Raw genomic sequence first — 15842 nt, forward strand, 5'->3', positions numbered from 1 at the left:
ACTGTCTCACTAGGCACAAATCGAATAGGTTAAATTTTCTGCCATTTTCACTAAAATAAGTGCTTTGCTGATTTAAAGTTGAAGAACATTTTCTCAACCTGGAGTTCTGAATTTACCTGTAAAAAGTTACTAGCTCTTTATTGTTAGACCTCAAATCTAGACCTTTCCTTTAAAGCATTTTAGATCTGGCTAAAAGAGCTTTGTCTCATCCTCATTACTTCCTTGATGACACTAGGAAATCTTTGAATACTGGGGTAGAAACAGTTGGGCAGATGCTCAGTGCCACAACAGGGTCATCAAACTACCCTTCCTCCTCTCCTAGAGGTTACCCCTAATTCTTGTCATTCCAGTGCAGTGGGGCCCAGGAGGTGTTTTGAGCCAGAGTCATCCGTGTTGTTTCACTGGCTGTATGTATGTGCGTTGCAGCATTTTAAATCATATCAGTGGTTTGCTTAGTGCACGTTCTGGATTTTAAATTTTACCAGCATTATAAATTCTAATTTGTAGTTTAACTCCTAAAGCCGATGCACGTTGTCTTCTTCTGCAGTAAAATCACAGGTGAATTCCACTGCCCCTTGTTCACTGATCTGTGGCTGTTGCACATTCCTTATCTGAACTATAAATGTAAAAATTTGTATACAAACCCAGTAATTTCTCTGGCTAAAAGGTGTCATACCAGTACAGTTTCAGAGTGAAATTTTTAATACTGCTGACACTACTGCTATTAAAATAAGAGCTTCTCTGTGCCCCTTTAACAGGACAAAAATGAAGCAAAAAATTAAGCAGTTGAGATGCTGAGTTGGAAGCTATGGTTTGCGCAGTGCGAGATGGACTACATCAGTAGGGGCGTCATTACAATTCAGTGTAACCTGTATTAGCCCATTTCCAGATTGCAGTAGAATGGGTTTTTAACAAAGCTGAAAAAATACCATCGCACTCACTAATAAGACAGAAAAAGGTATTTCTCAAAAATTACTTTACACACAAAAAAAAAATCAGTCTTCCGCAGCCTCAAACTCTTACACTGCCTTGCAAACCATGAGACCTGTCTTGTTCTTAATGTTTTTTTTCTGGGGAAGCACTGACTTGTTCCCAGTAACTTCAAGGCTTCCCGTGGTGTGAACTTCAGTCAAAGTCATCAAATCACTGTTTGACCTGTTTTCTGACAAAAGTGAAAAGTCTCTTTTACGTGAAATATTGGACATACTCAATTTCACAAAACTGTAGGCTGTACTATTCACTGGATGCGGGAAAAGCTTTTGACACTAGATTAGCATGTATTTATTTCTTAACTTTTTTGAGTGAAGTATTCCTGCATTTTGATTTCAAATGTCAGTATTTTTTAGCACTAAAAAAATATACCTTCAAGTTCTACCAGCGAAGTAATTTTCAAATATTAAAATTCATTCCCAGAATTGCGTAATTCTGAGTATTCATTTTTTCCAGGTAACAGCAACAAGATCGTGGAGGATGTATTAAATGTATACTTTTTTTTTACTACAAAAGAAAGAAAATAAGTTTAATTAATTTTATTCAAATGTCAATCTTAATTCAAGTAGTGGTGGTGGTTGCAGAGTACAGTTCAAAAGAATCTGAGGCTCTTTCCTTTCTTACCTGAAAGAGCTTACATTTTCCAGAACCGGTCAATGCAGTTCACCCAGGTGTGCTGGGTCAGAGGTTTTCCAGTTGAAATGCTGGGATAGAAATCACCGTCTCCGCAGTGGCAGATGGACTACCTGAGTAGGGACGTCATTGCAATTTGGCGTAACCTGTATTAGCCCGTTTCCAGATTACAGCTACAGTAGGATTTTAATAAGGACAAAACAAGTTAGACCCCTTCCCTCCCACACATATAAAACACACCTCAAGTGATTTTTTTGTTTGTTTGTTTTCTAAGCCTCCAGCAAGCTACTGTGTTATAGGGGTCAAGGATAAGATAATTTAAATTGTTCTTTCATTTATTCATTAGTGACAGCATCTTGGGAGACAAAGGATTTGACATCACATCAAGCTGAAATTTGAAACACAATTATTTTAAAATCTGTGTGTACTACCCTGCTTTTAAGGGGAGCAGTAATGATGCTGTATTAAGATACACTGAAGCCTTCTGGTATCCATATGTATTTTGCCACAATCTAATTGCTGTGTAGTCAAGATAGTTAAAAGCAGTCAGTATAGAGTCAACAAGTGTTTGCTTTGGGTTTAAGTCTTTGTAGTTTGCATGAGGAAATTCCTAAGAGTTCAAACTGCTGACCATGATGCTGATGCAACTATTAGTATAAATGCTAATTAATGGAAGAACAAAACCTCTTTCACACTGATGCAAATCATTCCCTTTTCAAGCATCACACAAGCTAATGCTGAAACAAGGGAAGAGGAATCAAGCTAATTGACAACTTCTGTGGACAGCTACAGAGTGTAAACCACAAATAACAGAGCAAACAAGCTTTCAAAAACACTGATTGCCAACTGGGAAGTATTATCAACAGTAATTGGATTGTAAGTAGTAGTTGCACAGCACTTTTAAAATCAAACCACTACCTCCTGTGGATTAACGAAGATTCTTAGGTTAATGTAAAATAAGGCTTTGAGCTGTGTTCCCCTAACAGATGTTGAGAATTAACATGTTACTATTCCTACAGTTGAGTTTGCAGAAAAGAATAAGTACCTTCACTAGTGGTCTGTGAAGTCTAGCATTTTTGCATGAGTCTCATTTCATCAATATTTTTTTTTAAACTAGGATAAAACTTTGCATTTGAAAATCTTGGGGATTGTCAAAAAGGTGAAAGGGAGAATTAACACCTGCAAATGGTCCAAGTGTATGACCTGCGTTGGTAACTGTAAGAAGGCACCAAGGGTCCATCTATTGATTACTTGCCATTCCACTTTCCTAAAGCTATTTCCCTTGTCTGTAAATTTTTAATAGCCTCCTGGTCGCTATGGCAATTAAATTACACTAAGGAAAATTATTTGGTTGTTCGTTTCCAGATGTTGAGAAAGCAGTATGTGCATTGTGGGCAACAGGTTGAGAAACTGCCATAGCTGTTTTCAGATGAATGAACTGCCAGATTGCATCCCTGTTGAAACTGAAGACAGCTTGCACTACCAGCAGCGTTCCTGTCCTTAGAATAGCTTCTAAAATAAAGTTAGAAAGCTTCCGTAAAGAACCCTTAAATCCCTGTTTTCAGGGTATCTATTGCATCTGGTTGCATTTTTCTGACAACATTTAATTTCCTCTCAGAATAATCGCTGGATGTTTTATACATTGACTCTCCTGTAGCCTATTGTCCTCACTGCTGTGTGGTGAGGCAGAAATAGTTACTATCTATACTCTGTGAATACACAACCGGTAATAGCCCTGTTTGATTTCTCTCTGCTGTTAGGCTGCCCCAGTAAGCAGGTGACAGAAGTCTCTTTTCATTAACCAAATCTCTAAAATTTGTCGTCTTACAGGTTGAAAGTAGTAGATTCTAAGACATTAATAAACACATCCATAAGGCTCTATGTACCTTATATTTCAGGCAACCAGTTTAAAGAGACCTACCAAAAGCAGGTGTTTGGGTTTTTTTACACCCCCCTTTCATCCATAGAAGATAACTTATGCAGTCTTATCATAATTTTTCCTCTCCAGTGAGTGTTGTATTATCTCTTTTTGTCCTCTTTTTTTTTTTTTCTCAGAACTGTCTGTGCACCATCTATATGTTAAAGCTTTTCTGCATAGGTTTTCCATGGAAATAAGCCTGCCTTCCCCGCCCCTTCCATTGGTGTCGGCCCTTCAGGGCTCCGCTACCAATAATTGTCTTCTGGGGGGTTTGGTGGAATTGGAGCCACTCAACCAGCCAGCGTACACAGTCCACTAGTGGTCCTGTTGGTTTACGTTGCTGGACATGATGAAACTATATCAACAAGTAAAGTGCACACAAACCCTCCCGACTCATCTAAATGAGCCTGCGTTGGTTGAGTGGTGGACTTTGTTGTCAGATGTGCAGTGAGAACTGTACAAGGCAGACATGCCCCTACCATAGCAGCCACCCTTTTCTCTCTAAATTAAGAAATAGTTCCCTTCTTAACATGCAGACAAGGGGTGCTCAAATCTGTGCTAAACATTGCAAAGGCGGAGGCAGTGTCACTCTGAGAAGACAACTGAAAAGATTGTGGGAAAACAGCGTCATCTTGATCCGAGTTCTTCCTGGTAGCTTCCCGACACAACCATCTTTTAAATACTCTCATTTCCTCTCAGCATATCCTTATTGGTAACACACCACTCATGAAAGCATAAAATCAGGTACTTTCCCTTCAGCAGCCACAGAACATACTGCTGTTTTTCAATCCATGAATGACAAGAAAGCAGATGTGTGTTTCAGAGAGAAGCGAGTTTCATGAGCAGCAAAAATAAAAGTCTGTGTGCATAGGGAGCTTTCCTATTCAGTACATGTAATCATGTACTGTCAACTAAAAAAGGTAGTTCAGCTTCAGTCCAGCCTCAGTTACTTCAGTGATAAATTCTACTTCAGAATCTTTTAAACAGCCAGATGATCTGCTACGGACCAATTGTTCTCAGTTGTAACTTTTCCGATGAGCGTAAGGAAAAAGCAAAGTTCTGGTGTCATTCTAACTGTATTGATGTATCGGAGAAAAACAGCAGAAACACATCGAATCAAAGTATACCCCTTTACCAGCGGGTAGTCTGTTGCTATGTAAGCATCCCAAAACAATCCAATTCCTGGTGTTACTTACGGGCCTGGGGAGGATCATCGGGACAGCAGACTTCCCCCCTCCGGCACCTCCTGGCAAGGAGACTCTAGTGACAGGGTCTGCACCTTCAAAAGCACACCGTCTCCCTTGAAGTTCAGCATGAACCTTTTTCAGTTGTTTGCAGTACGACAAAGCATCAGCACAGAACACGGACAGGAGTGCAGAATGTGCTACAAGCCTCCCCATAAGTCACACAAAGAAGTAAAAAGGTCAAGAAAGATATTAAGACCTGCGTTCATTTCTTTATTCTGTTTCTTCACAGGCTCCATAACATTCTCTGTGGCTAGGTCTTCACTTTGCTCTGGACCCCCTTTCCACCGAGTATCCCATATTCTTTCTTTGGCTGACACTCCATTTGAACCAGATAGTTTTCTCTTACATCCCTTCCACTCTTTTGTGACTTAAGCCATCCATAAGTTATCTTCTGCAGACCTCTCTGTATCACAAGAAGATTTTTCCATCCTGAGACGACTACCACTGCTCCCCCCGTTCTCCTGACAAAGCAGACATTGCAAGCGCTTTCAAATCAAACAAGTTAGAGCTTGGACAGTTTAAAATGCGTCTCAGACTAAAACTTGCTGATGTCTGAAACAAGAAAGCTCACTCAAGTGAGCTTTTCCAACAATGAATCTCAGGACAGAAGCTGTCAGGAACCTCCCTGGGTAGCAACAGTACTGCTGTCGCAACATCAATTGTGGTGTGATCTGCAAAGGTACCTCCATCTGTAACCTGTCTGCATCTTCCTCCTTTTTTCTTCCAGCAAATTCTTTTCAGGCTCCTGCTTCGTTATCTTTGTCCTGTTGGATTTTTTATTTTATTTTAGTGTCTCTTTTTACTAATTGCAAATTTTAAGCACCTTTCAAAGAAGTAAAGAAAAATAGTTTTTTTAAAGTTCTGAGAAAAATCTATACATCTTGAGTCCCGTAGAATGGATTTAATGATGCCAGTTTGTTTAGAGGTATGGAATACAGACCTTTTCAGTAAAACGTGGATTCCATAAACTAAAGCAGCATGTGAAATATTTTTTTTCCTAATAAACTATACAGAGATTTCATCAAATCCCAAATCTCAGTGTCTATCAGTCAGTGCTAGAAAGAAGTATTTATCCTGATAGCTTGCACAACGTTAGGTCTAAACCTCACCTGGGAACTCCCTCGTCAAACCAATAACTTTGTTTAAACCAGAACGTAGGTATCCAATATGTAAAGATTTCAGATGGCAGATGTGCCAACATCTGTCAATTGAAGTTGATACCAGGCATAACCACTGTCACTTAAAAAGCTGCTTTCTGTCTAGGCTGACTGCATCTAACATGAGCTTCCATCAATGAATTACATTTTACATTTTTATATTGTATTAGAGGGTCATGTATCAAATTTTTATGTAAGGGAGGTGATCAAATAACATTTGAACATTCTCTGCAACAACTCAATACAGCCATTAAAGTCACATCACGACGTTTTTTTCTAGGACTGGATTGTTTATCCGTTTTCTGAAGCTTTTCTAGTAAGTTTTAAAGTAACGGTTTACTTAAAATCATTAAAATTATATACTAAAATCCTACTGATTAATATTCCTCTGCTTATGTATCATATTAACCCCCGTGTTCAGCATCACACTGGAAAGCAGCAGTCTTTTTCACTGTCACTCCATTCCAGCTTTTTGTGTCTTATAAATGTGACCAACTTCATTGATCTTTATGCGCAATCTTACATTTCACTGCGTTAAAATACTAAGAAACGTGCTCCATGTTCCTCTGTGTTCCCTCATCTCTTCGTGCAATGGTTAAAATAGCACCTAAAATAAAAAGTCCTTGAATACCCCAAACAGAAATACCGTAACACTCCACATACTAACCCTCCTAAATTTTAATCATTAGCTACGACGTCTTTGGTGCCTTTGTTACAGCATTTGCATTTGATGTCTCATAAGCAGAAAGAGTTAAAGCAATTCACAGCATTTTCTTGGAATTTCCTTCTCCTCTCCAGTACGACAGCAGAGCTGGGCCAGGACTGTCCCGGAGTCATGTAAACACAGACATCTGGCTTGCTGTCACTTTGTCCATCCTTCTTTTAAATCCCTGAGAATGAAAAGCATCCCACAGCGGGGTCAGACCAGTCATCATCTGGTCCAGCTCTCATCTCCTCCCCCCTTCCGCAGTGGCAGAGGCAGGCAGACGCCGTTGAGGGAGAGCATCTCCCAGGCCACCTTCTGCTGGCCCTTCATGCTCCCAAGCATCCACAGTTGGTGGGGGGGATGCTGGGGCACACGTGTCTGTCTGGTCTTTGTTAATACTCTTTCCGTGGACCGGTTGACTGTGAGTTTGTATAATCCTTCTTTGAAGCTAATGATACAACTCATTCTTTTAGAATATAGTACCAAACCCAATTTACCTCTCATAAAAATTGAACAAAATTGTCCGAATTTTCTATACCTAAGTCAGCTAAGTGTGTACAGGAAATTGTGAAGCACAATAATCGCACTGATTTCAAGAGAAAGTGTGGCATTTCGGTAGAAGTCTACAACTCTCCATCTCCTGTGTTTCTGTTCAAGAGGTGCAAACAACCCCTTTTTATCAGATTTAGAAATCAGGGCTCATCTCTAATTATTTCGCCTCCCTGTTGCTCCAGACAGGCCAGTGAGAAAGGTCTGAGCAAACAGGAGAATGATAATGCACAGTTCTAGAAATACCTTTAATCCCTATATTCCTCTAAACCAAAATACACCTTACACATGTGAACGTTATTTTCAATGTACAGTTAAACCAACACAGTGATTACATTTAATTAAGCATAACATCGACCTTTAGAGAGGATAACACTATTATTCCATCGTTTCACAAATGGGAGAATTAAAGAATAGCAAGAGAAGGTGTCTTGGTTAAGCCTTAGTACAGTTAAATGACAGAAGAGCACCCAGTGTTTTCTGCCTCCCCCATTCTATTCCCTAAAGCTGATTAATAAATAAAATTTTCAGAGCAAGTTCCAAATGCGTCGTCTTCCTGGGAGGAGGGATGCCAGCAGAAAGGCAGCCGTGCTTTCCCACACATACTAACAATAAAAGGTAGCTCTTTAATTCTGTGCGCATCTCTCTGTGCTACAGCTGTTCATTCAGGACGAGGGGCAATGGGCACAAGTTAGAACACAGGAAGTTCCGTTCAAATACACGGAAAAACTTTACGGTGAGGGTGACAGAGCACTGGCACAGGCTGCCCAGGGAGGTTGTGGAGTCCCCTTCCCTGGAGATTTTCAAGACCCGCCTGGATGCAGTCCTGAGTAATGTGCTCTGGGCAATCCTGCTTTAGCAGGAGAGTTGGACTAGATGATCTCTAGAGGTCCCTTCCAACTCTGATAATTCTGTGATTCTGTGATTAAAAGTTCCAGAGTCTGACAGAAGTCTGCAAAACCACTTTCTTTTTCCTGAGCACTGTACAACTTTGCTGTAAAGAATACAGACTCAAAAACATTTCTCTTAAAAGAAATCCACTTCTTACATTGTTTGCATGCAAGGGCTTGGAACAATCGAGAAGCTCCATGATTTCTTCAATAATCCACCTATTTGTGTGGTTCGCAGCTCTCAAGGAAAGAGTCTTCTGTGGCCAAAATAAGTATGTCAAATTATACTTTTTTTTTTTTCTTAATGGAAGGTAGTTTTATTCAAAAGGGAAATTCTGTCACTGGAGAATTAAATGGAAATCCCTGCTGAAGTTAGCAGGGGTTTGGATTTCATCCTTTATCTGACCTAAAATCTGCAATGACAGCAGGACCGATTTCAAACTAAGGTAACAGTCTGTTTTCAGGCACAGTGCTACAGCAGTGGAGGTCACGGTCTCCTAAGAAATAGAGAGGGATACTTATACTATTGAATTTCACTGCATATGGAAATGATTTATGCTGTAATCAAAAGCGTAGCCCCTTCCAGTGGAAGATTCTCAAGCAATTATCACTGAGTAAACCAGTCTTTACCTCTATTAGCCATTAATTTAATGAGACCCTTTTTTTTTTTAAATGACTGGTATCTTCATAACCGATCTTTGCCTAATCTGGCAAAGCACCTGCTCTCTTGTCTCCTGGAGACAAATGTGGTTCGGCTTTTCAGATTAATGAATGAGAAAGCAATACACGGCAGTATTCTAAAGTGTATTGTAATAAACTTTCTGTGCCTCAAAACAGAAAAATAATCCATCAGTTCACTCCCAGAGTTGAGATTTCAGGTCTTCAGGGGTTTTTTGGTTGGGGTTTTTTTTTTTTTGGACAAGGAGCTTTAAGAGGCATAATTTCTTTCTAGAGCATAATACCATCACCACAATAATTATGAGTTATTTCATGGATCGTATTGTTAAAAAGCTACAGAAAATCAAGCCTCAAAATGTTAATGCATCGCTCGTAGCGTTCAAGCTGTGGAAGCACTGAATTTAATATTCCAACGGTACACGATGTATTGCGTGACGTGGATGATGTTTCGCAAAACACGGGGTGTGTAATACAAGTGTTACAAACCTGATGTCTTGTTTTTCTCAGCTTGAGCAGCTTTTCCATTCCCACCTACGAACAGTTGTAGACCTGCTCTGAAGATTGGTAGGAGCTGCCATCTTCCCCGGTACACTTTGGAGTACCCACTTTACAAAAATCCTACCGATAAGAGATCTAATCCAATTCGTTGGGTCTGTTTACGTGCTTATGAATTTAACGATGCTGCTGTTGATGTGTTCTCCCCTCTCCTGTCCCGTGAAATCCTCCAACGGAGTTACACAACTTGCCAAAGCGTCGTGCAACCAAATGGCCCTCTGTTGGAAGGGGTCGAGCCGGTGGCCTCTTAATCAGCCTCTGCGCAGCAAAGCTACGTGCTTCTGTGTTGGTCCTGTTGATTTGGTCTCGTCAAATTGTTGTCTCTGCATTGTGTAAAAAGTTGGTCGGTTATCCTCTTTTCCTACATCCAAAGCCGGTTTGAATATCAATCGCACTTAAAACACAACTAAGCAATAGATTCCCTGAAATTGAGTGTCAGTGAAGCACCTGCATTTGATGTTCTCTCCATTCTGCGTGTGAAATCCTGACCTTTTCCTCTTATCTGCTGCCTCTTTTGTTGTCAGGAGGAGGTTTTAGAAATTTTTATTTTTAAGTCGTCAATATAACTGATCCCTCTCGTTCTCATTACATTTTTCTTCCCAATTCTATAGAGGCAATTGATAACCTCACCTAATATTTAAGCTACCGACTTTCTTATTTTGTTACGGACTGCAGGGACTATATTTAATTCTGTTAAATGCTGGTTACGCTCCTTCTGCTCTTGCTACCACAAACGTGTCATACAGATGAAATATTTAGACAGAAACATATTTTAACCAAGACAGGAGGATGGCCGTTGAGGTAGTCGTGCCAGTTTCACCAAAAGATTTTGGTGAAAATTATGTTTTCTTTAAAATGTTGACATTTTCTCAAACATTTTTTTCATTCATCACTTCAAAGAGAATAACAGATGCTTTTAAACAAATGTTGTTTTAACGAAGTAGTTAAAAAGAATCACTTATTTACTTACCAGCCTACAAACTACATACTGTGACAACGTACGGCTCCTTTTTCTTTTTACATGCAACGTTCATACATATGAATCCATATTTAAATTAATTGTATGATATTATGATTTCATATAAATTGCATGCCTGTGTGCCCATACTCTGAGCATACTGAAATAATGAGAGATATAGCTAAAATCAGTTTCCTGTCACAGACTTCACATTACCATATCCTTTCTGCATTTCACATTTATCCTTTCTGCAAAGTCAAGAGCGCCTTATTTTCATCACACTCTGTCTAGTCACATATCTACATTTTAAATAAACCCAGAAAGCACTGGATTTCAGATGCAGAGTACTGCTTTACTTTACTGCTTCCCATAATAAAGGCCATAACATAATAGTTTTTAGAATACAAAAGCTCCGCGACACTGAAACCTTAATATAGGAGTTGAGAAACGAAAAAGAAGAAGAGCCGAGAGGCTGCAAGGTAGCAACAAATGACAGGCGCTTCAATAAAGCACGCAGAAGGTTTCCCTGGATGTCAGTAAAGAATTTGCATTCTTACGGTTACGACTTAAATGTTGTACTTAAAGAAAAACCAAACCAAACCAAACCAAACCTCAAACTGGAGCCTCCCAGGAGATCAGTTGAAAGAGAAGGCCATCTCCGGTTTATGTGACGCTAGAAGCTGAAACGGGGTTGAATTTGTGATAGAGCAGACCTGCAAAATTCGGTGGGATTTGGGGTTGGGGTTGTTTTGTCATTGTTCCCGAAAGGCGATATTGTAATCGCAAGTACAGTTTGCAAATAAAAATTATTACTACTACCTGCATGTCTTCTTTCACTGTCTTGCGTAATTGTATGTGCTCGCTTGGAAGTCTCAGAGCAGGGTCTGCAATCCATAACGAGAAGCAATCTGGGGAGAAAAATGTACGCAGCTTCTAATAAAGCCTGCCGGGTTTACAGTAATGCTTTCCTCATGTGGAATCACCAGACCATCTGCAGATAAGTTTTTAATTATTATTTACTACCCTACTTCTCGTATACGTCATTAATAGCTTTCTGTTCATTTCCCATGCCTTCTGTAGTTCTCGGTCTGTTTTTTCCCCCTACAACGAATGATTTTCCCAAGAAAAGGTATTAAAATAAATGGTCACAATTAATCTCTGTTCTGCAGTAGCGGGTTAGAAAGCAGGAAGGTGCCTGTGCAGTCAGACAGCTTTGTCTTGAGTGCAAGGACTCCAGCCTGGAGATGACACGAGTTCTCAAGAGCGTTTGTGGGGTGGGGAAGGTTACAGGTTGTTAAGTGAAGGAAGTAGTTCAGCTTTTTTCTAATGATCTTTAGCACTTACCACTTATTTTTGAGAAACTCAGGCAATGCTTTTGTTCTGATGTTGGTCCTGAGGGGTACAACTATTCATGGCTAAGCACAAATAAAGAGGCCAAGCAACGTGTCCAGGACAGAACAAGAAACAACCTCACAAAGCTCACCTAGAGCTTTGGTGCTCTATCATAGAACGGTTAGAGTTGGAAGGGACTTAAAGATCATCTAGTTCCAGCCCCTCTGTGATGGGCAGGGACACCTCCCACTAGACCAGGTTGCTCAAAGCCCCATCCAGCCTGGCCTTGAACACTTCCAAGGAGGAGGCAACCACAGCTTCTCTGGGCAACCTGTTCCAGTGTCTCACCACCCTGACAGTAAAGAATTTCTTCCTACCAGCTAATCTAAATCTACCCTCTTTCAGTTTAAAACCATTATTTCTGTTCATAAGAGAGGTGCTCCAGCCCTCTGATCATCTTCATGGCCCTCCTCTGGATGCGCTCCAGCAGGTCCATGTCCTTCTTATGTTGGGGACTCCAGAGCTGGACACAGTGCTCCAGGTGGGGTCTCACAAGAGCACGTAGAAGGGCAGAATCACCTCCCTTGACCTGCTGGCCACACTGCTTTTGATGCAGCCCAGGATACGATTGGCCTTCTGGGCTGCGACCGCACATTGCTGGCTCATGTTGAGCTTCTCGTCAATCAGCAACCCCAAGTCCTTCTCCTCAGGGCTGTTCTCAATCCATTCTCTGCCCAGCCTATATTTGTGCTTCAGATTGCCCTGGCCCATGTACAGGACCTTGCACTGGGCCTTGTTGAACTTCATGAGGTTTGCACAGGTCCACCTCTGTAGCCTATCCCGGCCCCTCTGGGTGGCATCCCTTCCCTTCAGCGTGGTAGCTGTAACACACAGCCGGGTGTCATTGCCAAACTTGCTGAGGGTGCACTGAATCCCACTGTCCACATCACCGACAAAGATGTTAAACAGCACTGGTCCCAGTACTGACCCCCGAGGAATGCCACTCTATTTTGTATTTTGGAAACAATCAACATCCATTGGCCTGGTGGAGGGAACTGGGGAATAACAAATGCTGGAGCATCCAAACCCCATTTTTCCAGAAGGAATAATAAAAGTACCATACAAAAGGTAGCATGAGTAACGCTGCCTTTAAAGATGATAAACAACAATATTTAGGTTTTTTTTACACTATAATCTAAACATTATTCCATAAGAATAGCGTTATCAGTGGAAAAGCATTTTGGAGCTTCCTCCGATTTTTCAGAGCAGAGGACCTCCAGTTTACCTTGTCTTGGATCTTACAATTTAGAGACAAATATTGGTGCAGCATTATAAAACTTGGACCTTCTGCATGCTCATCTCTGCACTCACTGCTGTACCCCAGGCAAAACAAACATGAGACGCCCATATCAGCTCCTTACTTGGCTACAGACATCCTGTGCGACCTCAGACGAGCCCCTGCCTCCCAGATTCCCATATGAAAAACAACAGCGTTTTTCTAAATCCCCTCCCCTCCAAGGTAATGTGAAAAGAAGGGTCACAGCGTGTTTACCAGCTGTGCTGATGAGAGGCAGTGTTCCCTTCTTAGGGAGGGGGTGAAGAAGGATACACTCTGGTGGATGCTGCATGGTTACACGCTCCAGATGACCAGCAAGTGGCTGAAAACTATCTCGTCATTGAACCAGTGACACTGCTTCAACTATTCCAGGAGGCAAATGGTGCTTCCAACTGGGAATGAACCGATGCGTGCCTGGGGCTTGGATCCCAACACTTCCAGACGCTGCGTCTCCATGAAGGAAATTCTGATCAAAACCAACCTCTTTGCACGGCAGCAGGACACCGCAGTGCCACCATGTCCCTGAACCCCTTCCAGGCCCCTGCCGCAGCAGAGCGCTGCCTCCTCGCCGTACCCTGCCCCTCCGACCTCCTCGGAGGGCTGCAAATGACACCAGCCCTACATGAACCCCTGTGAGCCAACAGGGGACGGAGGAGCCCATCCTGCCGAGACCAGGGCTGCCACGCACAGCCGCAGGATCAAATTGGGGGAGATGAATACCGCCACTGGGCTCTGGTTGGATTTTGACATTTTATGGTTGGGTGTCCATCGCCCCAAAAAATCCGCTGGAGAGACTTAAGAGAATTTATACGTGCACTGCTAGGTCACGGCCCGCAGCAGGCACCGCTTGGAGAGTGAGTTAAGGGGGTGGCGAGGAGCACGGGGGGTTTCTGTACCCTCGGCTTGCCCTTCCCACAGTGCGGTAGAAGCAGCACTGCTAACGGGAACGTGAAGACAACGTTTTTTGTAGCCCAGGAAAACCCCCTTTCCAGTTTGGTTCGAATTCTCATCTACTGATTCTCTCACACTGAAAACACAAGATTTATTCTGCCTACAAGGAGAGACTTTTTTAAAGCAGATTAGGGCTCAGCTTGGCAAGAAAGGTGAAACAAAAAAATGAGAGGTTGTTGTTGGATGAAGTCCCAGACATAGTGCTTTGTCTGTGTAGTCTGAAGTAGGTCACAATGAAAAAAATGTGTAGAAAAAAACGCTGGTGAATTATTCTGGCATTCTTCAGGTAAAAACATTACCTGAAAAAAAAAAAAAAACCAAGACCTGTATAAGAGGCATTTTTCTGCCACCAGACTTCGAGGTTAGAAGTTAAAACATGAGCTACTGTGGGAGAAGAGCTGAGGGAAACATCCCAACCCAGACCCTGAAAAGTTCCCCTACACCTTGCCCACAGGAGAGAGAGCTGGCATGCCATGGAGTCCAGGAGGAGCAACTCTTAGTACTTCAGCTGACACGGGGACGTCTCATAGTGGTTTGCAACATCCAAAAGCTCCTTGAAGGATACCACCAGTAAGGAAAAACAAAACAAAACAAACAAACAAAAAAAACCAAACAAAACCACAACCCAGCACCAAAACCAGGTCCTGCTTTGAAACCACCCCCATAGATCCTTTTTGCAGTTGGTGAGGATGGAGGAGAAGGAAGGCAAAAGCACCCTTGCTGGACACAGAAGTGATGACCTCTCCCTTGCTCCTTGTTCAGGGAAAATCCCCTCCTAAGCCAGGCTTCTGTCCGATTCCCTGTGAAGCCCATTCCTTACTCAAGGTGACCCCAACATAGACCAATGAGGAAAAACAGCATCGGCTCTTGTGGCACTGGTGCTGAGAGGGGCCCCCACGGCACGGCACGCTGCGCTCCTTCAAGCAGACATCAGTACTTCCCTGCCGCTGCCACCTGGGCGAAACCAAGCTCCTCGGAAAACATTTGAAAGGCAGGAGAAATAGTGATTTTTTTGCCCCCATGACCGAACCTGCTAATGTATTTTACGCATTTGTAAAACGGGTCCGAAAAGAACTTGCAGGAGGAAAGAAAAAAAGGCATTCTTCTGTGCTAGACCCGCACGTTAAACACTCACTTCCAGCTCCGTCCTCTAACAACTGTCACTGTGCCCGGGCATCTAGGAGGGAGTATAGCAGAGACAAGTCAAATACTAACTAACTGCAGAAACCAATTAATAACCCGAGTTACCTTAAGGGCAGCGCACAGCTGTCAGATCTGCTTGCCACTACCAGCAGCTCCTGGGCTGGTTTCTGTAAAGCTTTACACTCAAGTATTCCCTTTTCTACCCAGTTATGTCTCTTCCACACTGTATTTTTCTAATGCCGGAAAAAAAAAAAAAAAAAAAAATCATCTTCACAAAGCCTCTTTGCAAGAAGTCCTATTAAAGACATATTCGTCATGTTAGGAGAACTTGCCGTAGCAATAGTATGTGCAAAATACCCACAGAAGAATTGTTGAAGCGGAATCGAAGCCACGCTGTGAAAAGCGATCCGAGTATTGCCTATTAGAAAAGGCTGCGGTACCTGAAGAAAAAGAAAACATTACCGTAGGCTCAGACTCAAAGTTCCTCCTCCTGAGTTAAATCACACTGACTGCGAGTTTTCTCCATGGACAATAAAAAAAAAAAAAAAAAAAAAAAAGCCCCAAAGAAGCAGCCATAACGAGCAAGTGGCTTTAAACAAAACCCTCAAGCTCCACAGAAGGGAATGCAGTTGACTGGGAAAAGAAACAGTTCCCCTCATTTGTCAAAACGAAGGTCTCTCTCCCCTTGTTTGTTGCCACTGCCAAGAGCTCTGATTTGCATTTTCTTCCACGTGGTGGGGGAGTTTGGTGGCTGTAATCCCCTTCATCCCCATGGCCCGTCAGAGCTTACAGGCGTTCC

The sequence above is a fragment of the Vanellus vanellus genome (genome assembly GCF_965231255.1).
Source record: "Vanellus vanellus genome assembly, chromosome: 2".
Lineage (NCBI taxonomy): Eukaryota > Metazoa > Chordata > Aves > Charadriiformes > Charadriidae > Vanellus > Vanellus vanellus.